The sequence below is a fragment of the Oncorhynchus tshawytscha genome, linkage group LG32 (genome assembly GCF_018296145.1).
Source record: "Oncorhynchus tshawytscha isolate Ot180627B linkage group LG32, Otsh_v2.0, whole genome shotgun sequence".
In the NCBI taxonomy this organism is placed as follows: Eukaryota; Metazoa; Chordata; class Actinopteri; order Salmoniformes; family Salmonidae; genus Oncorhynchus; species Oncorhynchus tshawytscha.
Window position 1 is genome coordinate 2,934,307 of NC_056460.1, and position 16,407 is coordinate 2,950,713.

General features: G+C 38.6%; 1 long non-coding RNA gene across 1 annotated transcript; it reads left to right on the plus strand.

Moving 5' to 3' along the window:
• The first annotated feature begins 8,656 nt into the window (after positions 1-8,656).
• On the plus strand, positions 8,657-15,356 carry LOC121841609. The gene is made up of 3 exons (XR_006080625.1): positions 8,657-8,862; positions 9,106-9,228; positions 13,307-15,356. It is a non-coding gene; the product is annotated as an uncharacterized LOC121841609 (long non-coding RNA).
• Positions 15,357-16,407: the final 1,051 nt, after the last annotated feature.

Here is a 16,407-nt window from a genome sequence, read left to right on the forward strand (position 1 = left end):
TCTCAGATAATTGCATGGTATGCTTTCGCCTTAACATCAGATGCTTCCTCCCTAAGTTTGTTTTACCACTGCTTTAGCACACTCCCCTTGCTGTGTCTGAAACAGTGGCTTTGGAAGGCCAAAAATATTCTGAAATTTCCATCCCCATCTAACAACATTTTCCGTCAAATGAGATAGAACTACCTTGTTCATCTAGGGGATGTCAGTTTATAAAATGTTTTACGGAGATGGCCTGCAATATTTATCATACTTTCCAGGTCCAGGCCGAAACAGCCATTTAATTTAAAAAAAGATGAATCTCAAACCAGAAATAGGTAATTCACTAACCTTTGTTAAACCACCATCAGCTGACAGCTAGTGCCCTGGTACACCAGTACATTTATTGCCCCCATCTATCTTCAGAGTTTGTTCTGTTTGGTGACCGAAACTGGGATATGCTTAACCTTTCTAACATGGCGTCAATGTCCGGAGAACCATCCCACATAGCCAACATCCAGTGAAATTGCAGTGCGCCAAATTCAAAAACAGAAATACTCAAAAATTCATGAAACATACAAGTGTTATACATCGGTTTAAAGATTAACTTCTTGTTAATCCAACCACGGTGTCAGATTTCAAAAAGGCTTAAAACCAGTTAGAGCTAGGCAGAATACTGCCCCCTTTGGAGGAATTGCGTGCCCATAGTAAACAGAAAAAAAATCTGTCCAAAATTGCTAATATATGCATATAATAATAATTATTGAATAGAAAACACTCTAAAGCTTCTAAAACCGTTCAAATTATGTCTGTATGTATAGCAGAACTCACAGGGCAGCCAGTCTTCCAAACTATTTCTCTCATCAGGAAAGTTGGGCCAACTTACGTATTATATGCCCCCACCCTTCCCAACCAGCTATGGATCTGGAGACACTTTCTATGTCTTCCACTAGATGTCCTCATTCAGTACAACGTTTAATTGTGCAAATCCCACGTGGTTTGAGCCTTCAGTTTGGAAAAGACTGAGTGTCACGTGAAAATTCTGGTTACAAAGCGCGTTCTTGAAGACACAACCCTTTGTTCCAGATTGCATGCGAAGGAACACGTTTCCCTGAGAGATTAGATAATGGTTTTGCACGTTTAGAACATCCTAAAGCGTTGATTCTGCATTAGTTTGACCAGTTTAGTGGAATATAATATGTAATTTAGAAGTTCTGATCCAACCTGGAATTTTGGCTGCATTTCAGCCGGAATTTGTCACGTTTGATAAAACAAAGACACACTACTGGAAACCAAACGCTGTTTTCGGTAAGTATGAGTCCTTCCAGTACTTCTGATCATAAGAACATCAAAGGTAAGGGAATATTTATGTTGTAATTTTGTTTTTCTGTTGACTCCAACATAGCGGAGAAATATTTTTCTTTGTCTGAGCGCAATTCCTCCAAAGTCTCAGATTATTGAAAAATGAACGATTTCTGTAACGTTAAAAAGAAATGTGACAAAGCGATTGCATTAAGAAGCAGTGTATCTTTCTAACTATATGTAGAACATGTATATTTAGTCAAAGTTTATGATGTGTATTGCTGTTATCTGGCGTTATCTGGCGGAGTTATATATAATTTCTCCGGACATTGACGCCATGTTCAGAAAATGCTAAACAATGTAAACGGTGATTTATGGATATAAATGGCATATTATTGAAAAAAACATAAATGTACTGTGTACCATGTCCTATTACTGTCATCTGATGAAGATTTTCAAAAGGTTAGTGAATTATTTTTCTTTTAATCCTGCGTTTGTGATTGCATCTTTAGTTTGACAAAATGGCTGTATATCGGCTGTGTCTTTGGTGGTGGTTTGACATAAATATGTGCTCCTGGACCTGGAAAACATTTTATAAATCTGACATGCTGGCTAGATGAACAAGGTGTTTATCTTTCATTTGAGCTATTGGACTTGTTAATGTGTGGAGGTTAAATATTTCTAAGAATATTTTTGCATTCTGTGCCACTGTTTCAGTTGAGCAAGGACAGGGTGGTACCCCTAGGGGAAAACAAACTTAGGGAACACGATGTTAACCTGTTATGGCTGCAACCCTTCGTTCTCAAATTCCGCCTGAAGCCATACCCAAATCTAACTGCCTGTAGCTCAGCCCCAGAGGCAAGGATATGCATATTCTTGGTATCATTTGAATGGAAACATTCTGAAGTTTGTGGAAGGAAATGTTAATTGAATGTAGGAGAATAGAACACAGTAGATCTGGTGGAAGAAAAGAGAAAGAAAGAGCATACGTTTTCTGTTTTTTATTGTTGTAGTATCATCTTTCACATGTACTAGAATAGCCACACAGTCAGATAGGATGCTGGAGATAATTGTGATGGATAACACAAGAGGGCAACTGTAGGTGTGCAAAGTTTGAGACTGATAACTTCAGGAATGGGTGAGCTACATGACATTTAGCATGAAGTCACCAAGGTGTCCCACACAAGTTGCCCAAATGTACCCAAGTGGCCGAATTGGTGAAATGACCTATAACTATATACAGCAGTGCAAATAACTATATACAACATATCAAAAAGCAATTCTAACACACACACACACCAAAAAATATTTTAATAAATATTAGAAAATAAATATTTCCAAAAAAAAGTACACACCCCTTGGAAGTCCTCGTCATAATATTTTGCTGCCTGTGCCATGTCCCATAGCAGTCTCTTTCTGATGTAAAGCAGAGGCAAACTGAACAAGTGGTGCATTTCATGTGACACAGAACACAACGATGCCTCCATGCTGTGCCCTTTTGGCTCTGAGGCACAGTCATGCCTGCAGTAATGAACTGTGGCATATGAACACCACTGGGGGCACAGGTAGAGCGGGCAGCTTGGCACTGGGGCCTCCCAGTCGGAGTCGCTATCACTGTGAAAGAAAACATTTTTAAAATATTTGTATAGTATGAGCCTTTTATCATCACATAAAATAAACAGATATGTATTGATTGTATAGAGCAGAGGGAACAGTCACTAAGGTGTTCCATTCAACTCCGGCCATTGTTGTGTATGTATATATATATATATATATATATATATATATATATATATATATATATATATATATATATATATATATATATATATATATATATATACATACACACACACACACAAACCAACACACACACACACACACACACACAAACACACAAAACAAACTACACATTTCATTGCAAAAAAAATATATATATATATATATTTTTTTTTTTAAATATATAATATATATATATTTTTATATTTCATAAAACGGCATTAGCACTTACCCGTCCAGAAGTACGTCCTGTCCTTGCAGAAACAGCTCCTCAGTTCGTTTGAATCATAACACTCCAAGATTCCTCAAACAAAAAATCTGTCTCACTTTTACTTTAGAGTTTGACTTCGCTTTACATGAAGTATTCGCCAGGATATCTTCAATGAAATTGTTGAAACTACAACTTTCCGAAATACAGCTGCGCGTAAAAAGCCTTACAGCAACCCCTCTGATCGTCAAGGCGAAAATGGAGTTCCCTGCGCGTGCGATTACAACCAAGGAATTGTGGTCCAACCCCAAACCATTACATACTGGCATTTAACTCAGCTCATTGGCTATCTACCCAGCTAGATTTCAAGGAGATCAGTGGTCATTGGGCAGAAATATATTCAATCAATGTAGCTTCGCTTAAATTATTGGTGCGTCAGGTAGTCATTTATCGTTGTCTTCAAAAAAGGGTCCAGGCCAATTGGCAAGAGGTATTGTAGCTGGAGTAATTTTGTTTGCTAGCCGGGAGATGCACCTGGCTCGAGGCTAACTGGTGCTAGCTTCAGGACAAGGGCGTTAGCCACTATAGCAAATCCATATATAGCAAATGAATCTGTAACGGCCTCACCCTCTACTTCTTGTTTTACTGTGATATCCTAATTTTCTTTAGCAGAAGGAGAGTAGCTTAGTGACCGCATGGTCGGGGATGTTAGCTAGGCTAATGCTAACTTAACCAGACCACTAGCTGAATAATAACAACAACACCATAAATATGAAATTAAATCGGATAACTAACCAAGATGACAGAAGTGGGTTTAAAACACAATGGCTAATATACACTAAAGCGTCTAAAGAGCTATATTGGTTCGGCTATTTTGTCTAGCAAGCTACCGAGGTGACTGACTAACTATTGTTGCTGTTGAAAGAAGATTTCCGTCCACTAGATTATAGGTCACACTAGCAGCATAACCTTAAATTCCCACACCACCATCTGCTGACTGGAGTGGGTAACGCAGTTGAGTAAAATGTATATTTTATTATCAAACAAAAAGTTAAAGGGTAGGAATCAGGGACGTCGCTAGAACTAAAATATTCATTAGCTGCCCCTAAATAAATCAATATCATTCAATATATTTTTTCTGTGATTTATTTTTTTCGTCACCCGCATCGCATCTTAAACGTTCTACCGGTTCGGTACTAGGACCGGTAGAACACACCAGAGACTGTTAAGACTTTCATCAGCAAAGATGGGGCACAGAAATACTAGGAGAGAGGGGTACCCCTACACAGAAATGGACAGAAATGTAAAGGATTATAACGTCAGTAAAAAAACATGTACAGTTGACAGGAATGTTAGTTAATGTAGAGACAAACGATGATGCATTTTCTTTTTATCATAGTTCATTTACGAAAATCGTGATTTAGCAGTTAGCTTCACGTTAAGCTGGCTAACTTTATGGGTGTTGTGACATGAGTATGAAATTGTAATTCTGGTTGTTTTAGGGACTCCTGAAACAACCAGCAAACCAGGTGGTTGTTTTGTGAAACAGTGGATGTATATAATCTAGCTGAAGAATTAACTGCAAATTGAATGCAACATTTTGTAAGCTTTCCTTGCTGATATTTGCCATTGCAGATAGATGACATCACGTAACTAGCTATTGTCGTGGATGAATGAAGCCTATGGATTGAGTAGAATATAATATCATGTTGTACCAAGGATGCAAGTCGTATATACATGTAGTTACTACCATGCATGATATCCCCACATTGTAGCCTGTACATTTAATATATTCACTGATCATGTACTCTACCTTGGCAAATAAAGGTGCAGTTTAGGTACAAATGTCTTTGAGATTATTTTTCCGTCATATCCAATACCAGGAGTATCAAATTCCAGTCTTTGAATGATGCTGTGTCTGCATGTATGTATTACAATTATACACTTCAACAGTGTTTACCAATCTTGGTCCTGGGACATCAATGGTTACACATTGTAACTAATAGACTAGAAACAGGATTTAACTAGTTAATTCATATATACAGAAATATAATGTTAAAAAACAGTACACTACATTTCCTATGCATCATGTAAATACTCTAAAACCGGTTCATCTCAATATCTAATGCCCTTCATCTGCATTAATCTGGTAAACACAGGATAGGTGGAGTATTTCATCACATTACATTGACCAAGTGACCTCTCACCTCTGATCATGCTGTGTCCTCTATGTAGCCAGTTCAGATGCAGGAGGGGTTCACTGACACAGCTGATGTAACCTAGAGGGTTTAGGGAGAAGGGGAGAGAGGGATGAAGTGAAGGAGAGAGACTGTTATTGAGAAAATAAGGTAGTTAAAGCGACAGTGTTGTGGGGTTTTGAGTTTTTCCTAATCCTGTTACCATAGCATAACATGTTTTGTGTGCATTTAATTACTGGATGTTGTCCCTTGAGGGACGGGTGTGTATAACATAGTGTGACAGCTGCATGAGAGAGATTAGGCTGGATGTGGGAACTGCGTGTCACAAGACCACAGTTGGAAATACATTGTGCTGAAACTACAGAAAAACAAGAACTAAGTAACTGTTGCAACTAGGGCATGGGGCACAGACAGTGTCAACACATCACAACAAGATAACAAACAGAAGATGGATCACGGGGAGCGACACGAGACAGGGACCTGTCTGTGCGCCAACGATAGGCTGAGTAAGTTTAAACCACACTTAGCCTCTACTCTGACAGGCCAGCTCAGAAGTGGGAACTAACACTGTCAGAGTATTTAAGAAGACATTGTTGGGGTGTTGGCCAGTTCCCTGTTCTCCCCTGTGTGGTATTACAGTGAGCCCCTATATACGAAAGTTGCATTTGCCATTTATTGCTTAGCTAATAAAAGTACATAGAGTACAATCAGTGACTCAGTGTTATAACTTGTTCTGATACCAGATTCGAATTGACGCAACCCTAACAGTGTTCAACAGGAATATGTGTGTAGCCTCACCTGGTGTCCACCACACTAAGTGGCTGCAGAGTACTTTATGCTGAAAAACATGAATGGGCAAACAATATAGCGTAGTTATAGAAATAATGAAGTGTCTTACTATTCTCCATGGTTGGCCCTCTTGCCTATTCTTTGAAGGTGGAAGGAGCCACAGTTATACACCTGAACCTGCTTACTGCAGAACACCATCCATCAATCAGATTGATGCATGAGTGTGTAGATGTGGGTTATAGGGTGTCTAATTGTTCTACATTTTTTCGATATGGGTGATTTAAAATAGCCTGTTTTGTTTTAAAACAGACATCACACCCTTACCTAAAAAGCACCCTAACATGAGAAGTAGAAATCAAAGCGAGAGAAACTGTGAATTGAATATCTGCAGTTGACATAGCTAAGTAAATGGAAGAAAACTCTTATTGCAATGTGAATGGCTCTTAAAATAGCCTTTGGTTGTGCATAGTGTAGTCTGTGGTGTTGCCAGGGAACAGCACCCTCTTTGAAGAAGTAGGAGGTGAAGATCTCCTGCACACGGATTGCCTCTCTTGCTGCGTTGTTGGACCCCATCCTTGAAACATCCTGCAGAGCAGCAGACTCCTCCTCTGGCACACGGCGGCGAGCTGCAGATCCCCTCCTGGTCCTTGAGTCCATCCTCATGAAGTTACGCAGGACACAGGGTAGCCTTCACACACCTGAATCCCTCCAGGAGAGAGCCTTTGACCCTGGTCACCCAACCTTGCAGTGCCCTACACAGGAACTGTAGGAAATCGTTTTGAAGGAATCTCCAGTTACAAGGTATCTGTAGGAATATGGAAGACAATGTAATTATTAGACTGTTACATCACCAGGTCATTGTGGATTACTAAAGTATAATATCCCTGATAACAAATCATGAGAACATTGGATTGATAGATGCATGGGCACACATATGTGTGGATCATATCAAGGATAGCATCACAAATGAATACATAAATACCACTTGAAACTTAATGATGAGTTGATCATTTGAATCAGCTGTGCAGTGCTGAGGAAAAAACAACAATGTGCCCCTCTTGGAGTCCCCAGGACTGAGAACCACTGCTCTTCATTGGGACCTCTTCATATGTAGACTGGCTTTCATAAAGCTCTTTATCTGAGGACAGAAAACCTCACAAGAAACACACTTCATTATAGTCAAATTACACCACACTGAATATTATGTTACTATTACCTCTGTCCTCACTTCTAGGGACTGGAACTACACAAAAGTACCTGCCCTTTCCAGAATAGCCTCCTCTCTCACTGACAGTTGGTGCTGCTATCCTTTCACCCTCCTCCATGGCTGTTAGCTAGCTACCTACAAATGCATTTGGAGTTTGTTTTTAACAGTGATAAATAGATAGCTAGCTAATATGAAGTTAGGTAGTTGCTGATATTTAATTTACTTAGCTAGCTATCTATCTATACAGTATTTGAAGTTGGCTAGATAGCTCATTTAGCAGCTCATTTGAGTTAGCCTGCACTGTAACTATTTAGTTAATAATACATGAGTTTTTTACTTTTTAAAAATCTATTTACTTACTTACTTGAATAGGTTCTCCCAAACTTGCTCTGCTGAATTCTTGACGGAGTCACAACGGGCGGCCTAAAGTCCATCTGCTGACTGGACGCAGTTCAGTAAAATGTATATTTTATTTTCAGTCAAAAAGTTAAAGGGTAGGAAGTATGAGTTTTTACTCACCAGTGTAACAACACAGCGTGGTTAAAGACTTAGTAACTGAGTTGCATCCATGATCTGGTTACCTACGAGTACAAACAATTATGTTTTTGTTTTAAATTTACAAAATTAAAATGACTAATTTACATTTTAAATGTTTTCTTTACTCAAGTATTACAATTACAATAGGTCTGTGCTAAAGCCGCCCCCTCTTAATCAAAATGTCCAGATAACTTGTTTCATGCACATCGAAGGTGAGGGTGAATTTCAGATGTTCAATGCTTGCATTGATGGAGTGGAATCGATGAAGTTCCTCTGTTGTCCCCTGGAATAGAAGGAACACGTCATCAATGAAGCCATTTACAGAGCCTGATGAGGTGCTAGAATGGATTGCTATGGCTGTCAATCACATTCTTCTCTAACAACCCCACATACAGATTGGAATAATTAGATGCTATGTGTTAAACTACAATGACCATAATGCACTGCGTGCCTACTTGTCTTGTCTGTTTATTTTACACCTGCTATGTAAAAGAGACAGAAGAATGCATGATGGTCAATACTATCTGGGATTCTTGGGACATCCCTACCCTAAACCTTAACCTTAACCATTTCAAATGTCAACTTCAATGAGCTAGGGACGTCCCAACGATGTATCTCTACCTGAAAATACATTATCTAAGTGATTGATTGTTGGTATTCAGCAGTCATAAACACTTATTTACTTTAATGAACTACTAAAATAGTGATTTTGTTAGACAGCAGCTTTACACTTTATTGACTGACTGATCCATTCATCCTTCCATCCCTCCTCAGCCTTCCTCTCCTCTGAAGACCCAGTGAGAGTGGAGCTCAGTCAGAGAGCTGTTGAGGGACTGGTTAGGATGAACACCTCTACAGCCAGAGAGGTGAGAGGTCACACATGGTTTAGATGGTAAATATTTGTTGCCTTAGTGGTTCATCACATAAGCAAAAGGTAATATGTTCCATCATCTATGTTTATTTACATTAGTGCAAATTGTCCACTGATATTGGTGTAATTTCTCACCCCTTTTGGCTGTATGAAAGTTAATTTCCCATCAGGCACATGCATTTGTTCTTTGATATTATGAAGGTCATTTGTGTCACATGTATTTTTCCCCACTCGCCAGCTTATTATCCTCGAATTCATCCCTGAAGTATTCCAGTCCCCTGTGAGAACCATGGGATTTGGTGGCGGAATGTTCGCTGCCATAGCGATGGAATAGGAGATTTCTTTGCCTTCAGTCATCGAGGTAGGTAGTGATGCCAGCTAACAACGAGTTGATCAGTGTTGTGAAAAAGGAAACGGCGTGTGTTCGCATATGGAACGTAACTGCGCCTATACTGTACTTAGCTACAAAAATAACAAACGTGTGTTTTCCGAGCCACTTCTGACGCCATGTTTCAGTATGATATTGTAATGAAACAGCAGGGAGCAGGTCTCGTACCCTCGACTTTCGAGCCCGAGGTCCGGCACCCTATCGACTGTGCCGCAAAAGCATGCTCGAGCTGCAGGGTCGATTTACGCGTTTTTAAACCCAGGGTCGTTACAATATGTTGGATAAAGGAATAAAGACAGACACCAATGTCAAGTTCAATAGCCTTGTTTGTGCATTGTACAAATCCCTACACGTGGAGTCCAGGGAACAGTCCGGTTAGTCGAATACCTATCAACTAGACTCCGTAACAGAAACCCACATGGAAAACTGAGATTCTGCAAATAACATATAAAGAGGCTTATTTGACACCAAATCAACAACAGAAGTTACTAAAACATAAATTGCTAATGTTTGATGTAAAAAGTGGATTTTATGATGTAATGTCAACTTTATACTTTTCTATCCAGGGACAATTCAATTTTCAACTCACCCACAGCAATTCTCCATAAATCTACTGTGGATTACCCAAAATCCCAAAATAAATTAATACATATGTGATAATTCAAAAACAGGTCAGTCCTTGAATCCATAGGTCAGTCTGTCTGTAGTTACATTTCTCTAACCCCATAATCATCTTATTACCAAAACAGTGGTGGAATGACAGATTTGTAATTGTTTGAACTGCAGATTGCTGGGTTGTGTGTTTTTTTTAAACAGCATCAAAATTCCTGCCCAGAGACTTGGTTTGGTGAACAGCTGAGGGATGGGAGAAGGAGAAGTGTAACCACTCTCAAATTCAAAGAGAAAGCTATTGTAGCAACCGTAACCCAACACCTAGCGACCATGTCAAGAAGTTCAGACATCTTAGCGTAACAGTTATAAGGTGTTGGCTTGACACAGTCGGTGGACCCAGGTTTGAGTCCAGCTTTAAACATTTTTTTTAACCTTTATTTAACTAGGCAAGTCAGTTTAGAACAAATTCTTATTTTCAATGATGGGTTAACTGCCTGTTCAGGGCCAGAACGACAGATTTGTACCTTGTCAGCTCGGGGATTTGAAACCTTCTGGTTACAAGTCCAAAGCTCTAACCACTAGGCTACCCCCTGAATTCACCTCACTATGCATACAAAGACTGGCCATCTATGAAGTCATAATGATAGTTTAACCAGGTTTTCTAGGATACATAATATATTCTAGAATTCATCCAATGGTGTCATAATGATAGTTTAATTAACCAGGTTTCTAGGATATATAGTATATTCTAGAATTCATCCATGATGTCATAATGATAATTTAACCAGGTTTCTAGGCTATATGGTATATTCTAGAATTGCCCGTGTTGATTTCCTGTGGAGGCAAATTATTAGAGCTGTTGATAAGTCATTGTATAATATTCAGCCAATTTATTTTCATGCCATTACATCAATATGCCCAACCAGAAGAGAGATCTCTTCCTGAACCACCTCCTCTTGCTGCCCTTCATACATTCTGACGTTGCTGGTAATAGGCTACACAAGCAGTCGGCAACCTACTTTTGGAGTGCAAATTTATCTGACCATTTCTACTGATCTGCGTGACAGTTATGATTTTCATATGCACATTTTACTGGAACAGTCATTTAATTTATAATAGTTTCTCAAAATAATTTTCTGTGATTAATCTACATTCTATCTAAATCTAAATGAAAATTATACAAATCTAAAAGTAACTTTTATTGCCATTGCCAACTTTGTAAAACATGCCCTACATAAAGCTAACAAATTAAAACATCACATGGCCTGTCTGCAACGAATTTGAAACATTGTATGTTCCTTGGGATGTTACTAGATGACATCACATGCATAGATGAATATTAACAATTTACCTTACTGAAATTTGACTATTGAAATTGACTATTCCTACGTCTATATGTGTAATCAGGTGCCCGTCCTTAGTCAGCATTGACAGGAGAGTTTCAAACAAAAGACAATGAATAAATTGACAACTGACGTATCTTGCGGGGTCAGGTCTGGATGGTCTGCCATGGGCCATTTAATTTAGTATCCATTTGGGTCAGTTGGGGAATGATTGTATTTCCCAGTAGTATGTTGTACCGAAGTTGACCGACTGAAGGTACAACACCTGTTTGGCCCCGCCTGTTCCTGGGCTCGGTGAAGAGCGGTATTAAATTGAATATGACCTAAGGCTCGTATTTCTGTGTTTCTTACATTATAATTAAGTCTATGATTTGATATTTGATAGAGCAGTCTGACTGAGTGGTAGTAGGCAGCAGCAGGCTCGTAAGCATTCATTCAAACAGCACTTTCCTGCGTTTGCCAGTAGCTCTTCGCAATGCTTGAAGTACAGCTCTGTTTATGACTTCAAGCCTATCAACTCCTGAGATTAGGCTGGCAATACTATAAGAACATCCAATAGTGAAAGGTATATGAAATACAAATGGTATAGAGGGAAATAGTCCTATAATTCCTATAATAACTACAACCTAAAACTTATTACCTGGGAATAGTGAAGACTCATGTTAAAAGGAACCACCAGCTTTCATATGTTCTCATGTTCTGAGCAAGGAACTTAAACGTTAGCTTTTTTACATGGCACATATTGCCTTTTATTTTCTTCTCCAACACTTTGTTTTTGCATTATTTAAACCAAATGGAACATGTTTATTTACTTGAGACTAAATTGATTTTATTTATGTATTATATTAAGTAAAAATAAGTGTTCATTCAGTATTGTTGTAATTGTCATTATTTTAAAAATCGTCCGATTAATCGGTATCGGTATTGGCGTTGAAAACTCATAATCGGTCGACCTCTACCGTATACATGGGATAAATAAGAATATGTACATATAAATGCATGGATGAGCGATGGCCATGGGTCATAGGCAAGATGCAGTAGATGGTATAGAATACAGTATATACATATGGATATATACATATACTGTATATAAATATGAGAGTAATGTAGGATATGTAAACATTATTAGTGGCGTTATTTAAGTGGCATTATTTAAAGTGACTAGTGATACCTTTTATTAAGTCCATTTATTAAAGTGACCAGAGATTGAGTCTGTATGTTGGCAGCAGCCTCTCTATGTTAGTGATGGCTGTTAAACAGTCTGATGGCCTTGAGATAGAAGCTGTTTCTCAGTCTCTCGGTCCCAGCTTTGATGCAACTGTCATTATTACAAATATATATATATATATATATATAAAATCGGGCCGATTAATCGGCATCGCCGTTTTTGATCCTCCAATAATCGGTAACGGCTTTGCAAAATCAGAATCGGTCGACCTCTACTATTTATTGTTTCGTGATGGTATGTGCCATTTTGTTTACCACTTAGTGTACAAACCCTCATTGTCAGGCTGATAGAAAAGCTAGCCAAAGAGCATTTTACTGGTTGAAGTGTTTTTTAAAAAGTATAAAGCAGTTGATTTACGACAATAACATAAACATATTAAGCAGATGATTCAAATAAGCCTTACAATTATAATCCAAATGAATGTGAAATGCACTCATAAGCAACCTGTAAATGGAGGCTATTTTTGCTGTCAGCCTATGAGACCTCTGAGGTTTCCCCCACAGTGGTGAATTAGTGAATAGACACAGAACTTAATGTGAGTTTCGTTGAGTAGCTCTCCTGATCTTGCGCTGTAAAATTCAGAATACATTGTGAGAAACTAAAATCTTCGCCCACCGCTTTTGCTCCAGGCAGATATACTACATCCTCCTTAGCAGGGAGGAGTTTCTGCATCAAATTGTGTGTGCATTGACCTAGTACCTCAATTTTAGCAAACCCAGAAAGGGGCCTATATTGGAGACCAAAAGTTGTCTATCACACTGCTTAGGATATCAACAACTTGAATAACTTATTTGTAGTTACTACTAATGTGAAAACAAAATATGACTATTGTTGCTAACTTGACTCCCTTAATTGTCAAATTTAACAGACATCAATTGTTGTACAACTTCATGGGTTGTGGGCCTTTAACCATCTGTCTGACTTTGTCGTTCACACGGGAGAGAGACGGGACAATCGTGGATCCTCTGGAGAGCCTCAACATCATGATGCTGACGAGGCAGAGAAAAGTCTCTCCAGACCAGAACTCCTCAAGAAACACCAGCAGAGACCCACAGAGAAGACATCTAATTGCTGCTCTGGCTGTGGGAAAAAGTTCAACTCTTCAATGAAATGTAAAATACATCAAAGAATTCACACTGGAGAGAAATATTTTGGCTGTGATCAATGTGGGAAGAGTTTTACTTCATCTAGCCATCTGACTATACACAAGAGAACACACACAGGAGAGAAACCTCATAGCTGTGATCAATGTGGGAAGAGTTTTACTTCATCTGGCCAGCTGACTTTACACCAGAGAAGACACACAGGAGAGAAACCTTATAGCTGTAATCAATGTGGGAAGAGATACACTGATAAAAGATATCTGATTAAACATCAGAAAATACATGAAGGAGTTGTTTCATGATATCAATGAAATAATGTCACAATGTAGAATGTTTTAACATTGTAGAAGGATTATTTTTTAAATGTCACAATGTAGAAGCCTAAACGTTTGTCCCCTGTTCTATTGATTTCAACATGATATGGATATTAGCCTCAAGGGAAAGATCCAGGCTCTGAATTGAAAGAGTACTATTTATGAGATTTAACAAAAAGTGACTAACAAAAAAAGAGTTGTGTTCCACTTACCACGTTGGCCACCCACTTGAATCAAACATGCATCACAACACAATGTAGCTTGCTGTTTTCTATAAATTGTCCTCTAACCAGTGATGTACACATTACTCCCAGATTCTGTGTGGTTTTTGAGCAGTTATTTTTAACAGGACGTGCAACCTCATCCCCCTCCTCTCGCACAAATTATTTTAGCATGATATCGATGAGTGATGACAAATAAGTGTAGCATTCCTTTGTTTAGCGACCCCTACATTTAAATGCATCACTCCAAAATGTAGCTGACAGTCTTCTGCGGGTTGTCCTCTAACCAGTGAGGTGAAAGATCTCTCAATTCCATGTGTTTTTTTAGTTGTGTTCGTTTCAACATCACGTACAACCTGATTTCCCCCCTAATCGATATCAGTGATGTATTGCTACTTGTCAAAACAACAGCGTTTCTGGTGCTTGTGCAGTTTATAAGGAGCTTGTTTAAAAAAAATACAAGTGATATGATTATTGTGGCAGATGTTTGTTGATAGTATATTTTAGGTTTTCAATATTTCACGAACTGTTTCTGGATATATTTATTTGGACACATATTAACTGTGTTTTGACTTTCCCACCAAAATGCAATCGAAAATGTTGTTGAAAAGAAAACAATGCCGACTTCCAATATATGTCCGGTTGTAGTCGAGAGTTGAAAAGATGTCCGGTCGTTTTTTTCAATGGAAAATAACTTAATTGATATCAGTGATTTAATTTCAACATACTTGCAGCCAAAACACATGGACACAGTATAATAAATTGGTCTATAATCAATTTGATTAACAATCCTACATCACTCCAGTTTAATATCTTGACAACATTCAAGTGCTAATTGTGTTTATTCCACTTCCGAAGAAGCATGTTTCAAATCCCCTCATTTCAAACATTCAGCCTGACAAAAGATACATGTTTTATTATTCCATGCCTCACCATTAAGTGAATTGGTGGGTGTCTTTTAGGTCCCAGGTGTCAACTTTCAGTGGACACCCCCATAGTGTCTATCAGAGCCCCTCCTAAAAAAACAATCTTATATTTTGGGTTGGATGTTGCATCCAATTAATATTGTAATCAATGACATTTCCTTAGAATGCTCATTAGTCTTTCTGTTGATATTATTCCGTTTTTTATCCTCTCATGTTTGTTGTGTACTAAATATTTCTGTTTATTTTAATTGTATTTTCCTGTGAAGCCATTGTGTTGCATCCATGTCTGAAATGCGCTGTATAAATAAAGCTGGATTTGAATTCAACAAAACAACCCAATGACCGACCAATCAACAGACTCTTGGTCCCTCTTTAGTATGAAAATCAGTATCAATCCCATGTCAAAGGATTCAACTACTGGAAACTGATACAAACAAATAGATCAAACAGATTAATCCCACTTTTCAAACCTGCTGAAGGCGTGGTGGACTGGTAAACACCACCCCCAGCTCTACCAGGGGCTTGAGGTGGTCTCCCACAGCTCTGCTTATGTCATGTTCTGTGGCCTTACTGTTCCATTTGTTGACTGCCACCTAAATGTGACTTCTGTCATCTGATTACTCCAAGTTGCATTAGGTCTGGATGCACAAAAGTCACAATATGCTTGCATTAAGGTAGGGGTTAAGGTTAGAGGTTTAGAGTAGGAATGTCCCAAGGATCCCAGATATCATTGACCATTGTGCATTCTTCTGTCCCTTTTACATAGCAGGTGTAAAAGAAACACAGACAAGACAAGTAGGCAAACAGTGCATTATGGTCATTGTAGTTTAAAAATAGCATCTAAATGTGCCAATCTGTATGTGGGGTTGTTAGAGAAGAATGTAATTGTCAGCCCTAACCATCCATTCTAGCAACTCAGCAGGCTCAGAATATGTCTTCATTGATGACGTGTTCCTTCTATTCCAGGGGACAGCAGAGGAACTTCATCGATTCCACTCCTTCATCAATACAAGCAGTGAACATCTGAAATTCACCCTCGCCTTTGATGCGCATGAAACAAGTTATCTGGACATTTTGATTACTAAGTCTTTAACCACACTGTGTTGTTACACTGGTGAGTAGAAACTCATGCTTCCTACCCTTTAACATTTAGTCTGAAAATAAAATATACATTTTACTCAACTGCGTCCAGTCAGCAGATGGACTAGATGCCGCTTAGGCCGTCCGTTGTGACTCCGTCAAGAATTCAGCAGAGCAAGTTTGTATGAAGGTCTGGTTATTAAATGGGTTCATAGTTCAATAGTAATATCCACTAAAACGCTCTGGTGACAAACTTTGCTGCCCTGTTTCCAGTTGTCCACATGGCTGGGAGAACCTCTTCAAGTAAGTAAATAGATTTTGAAAA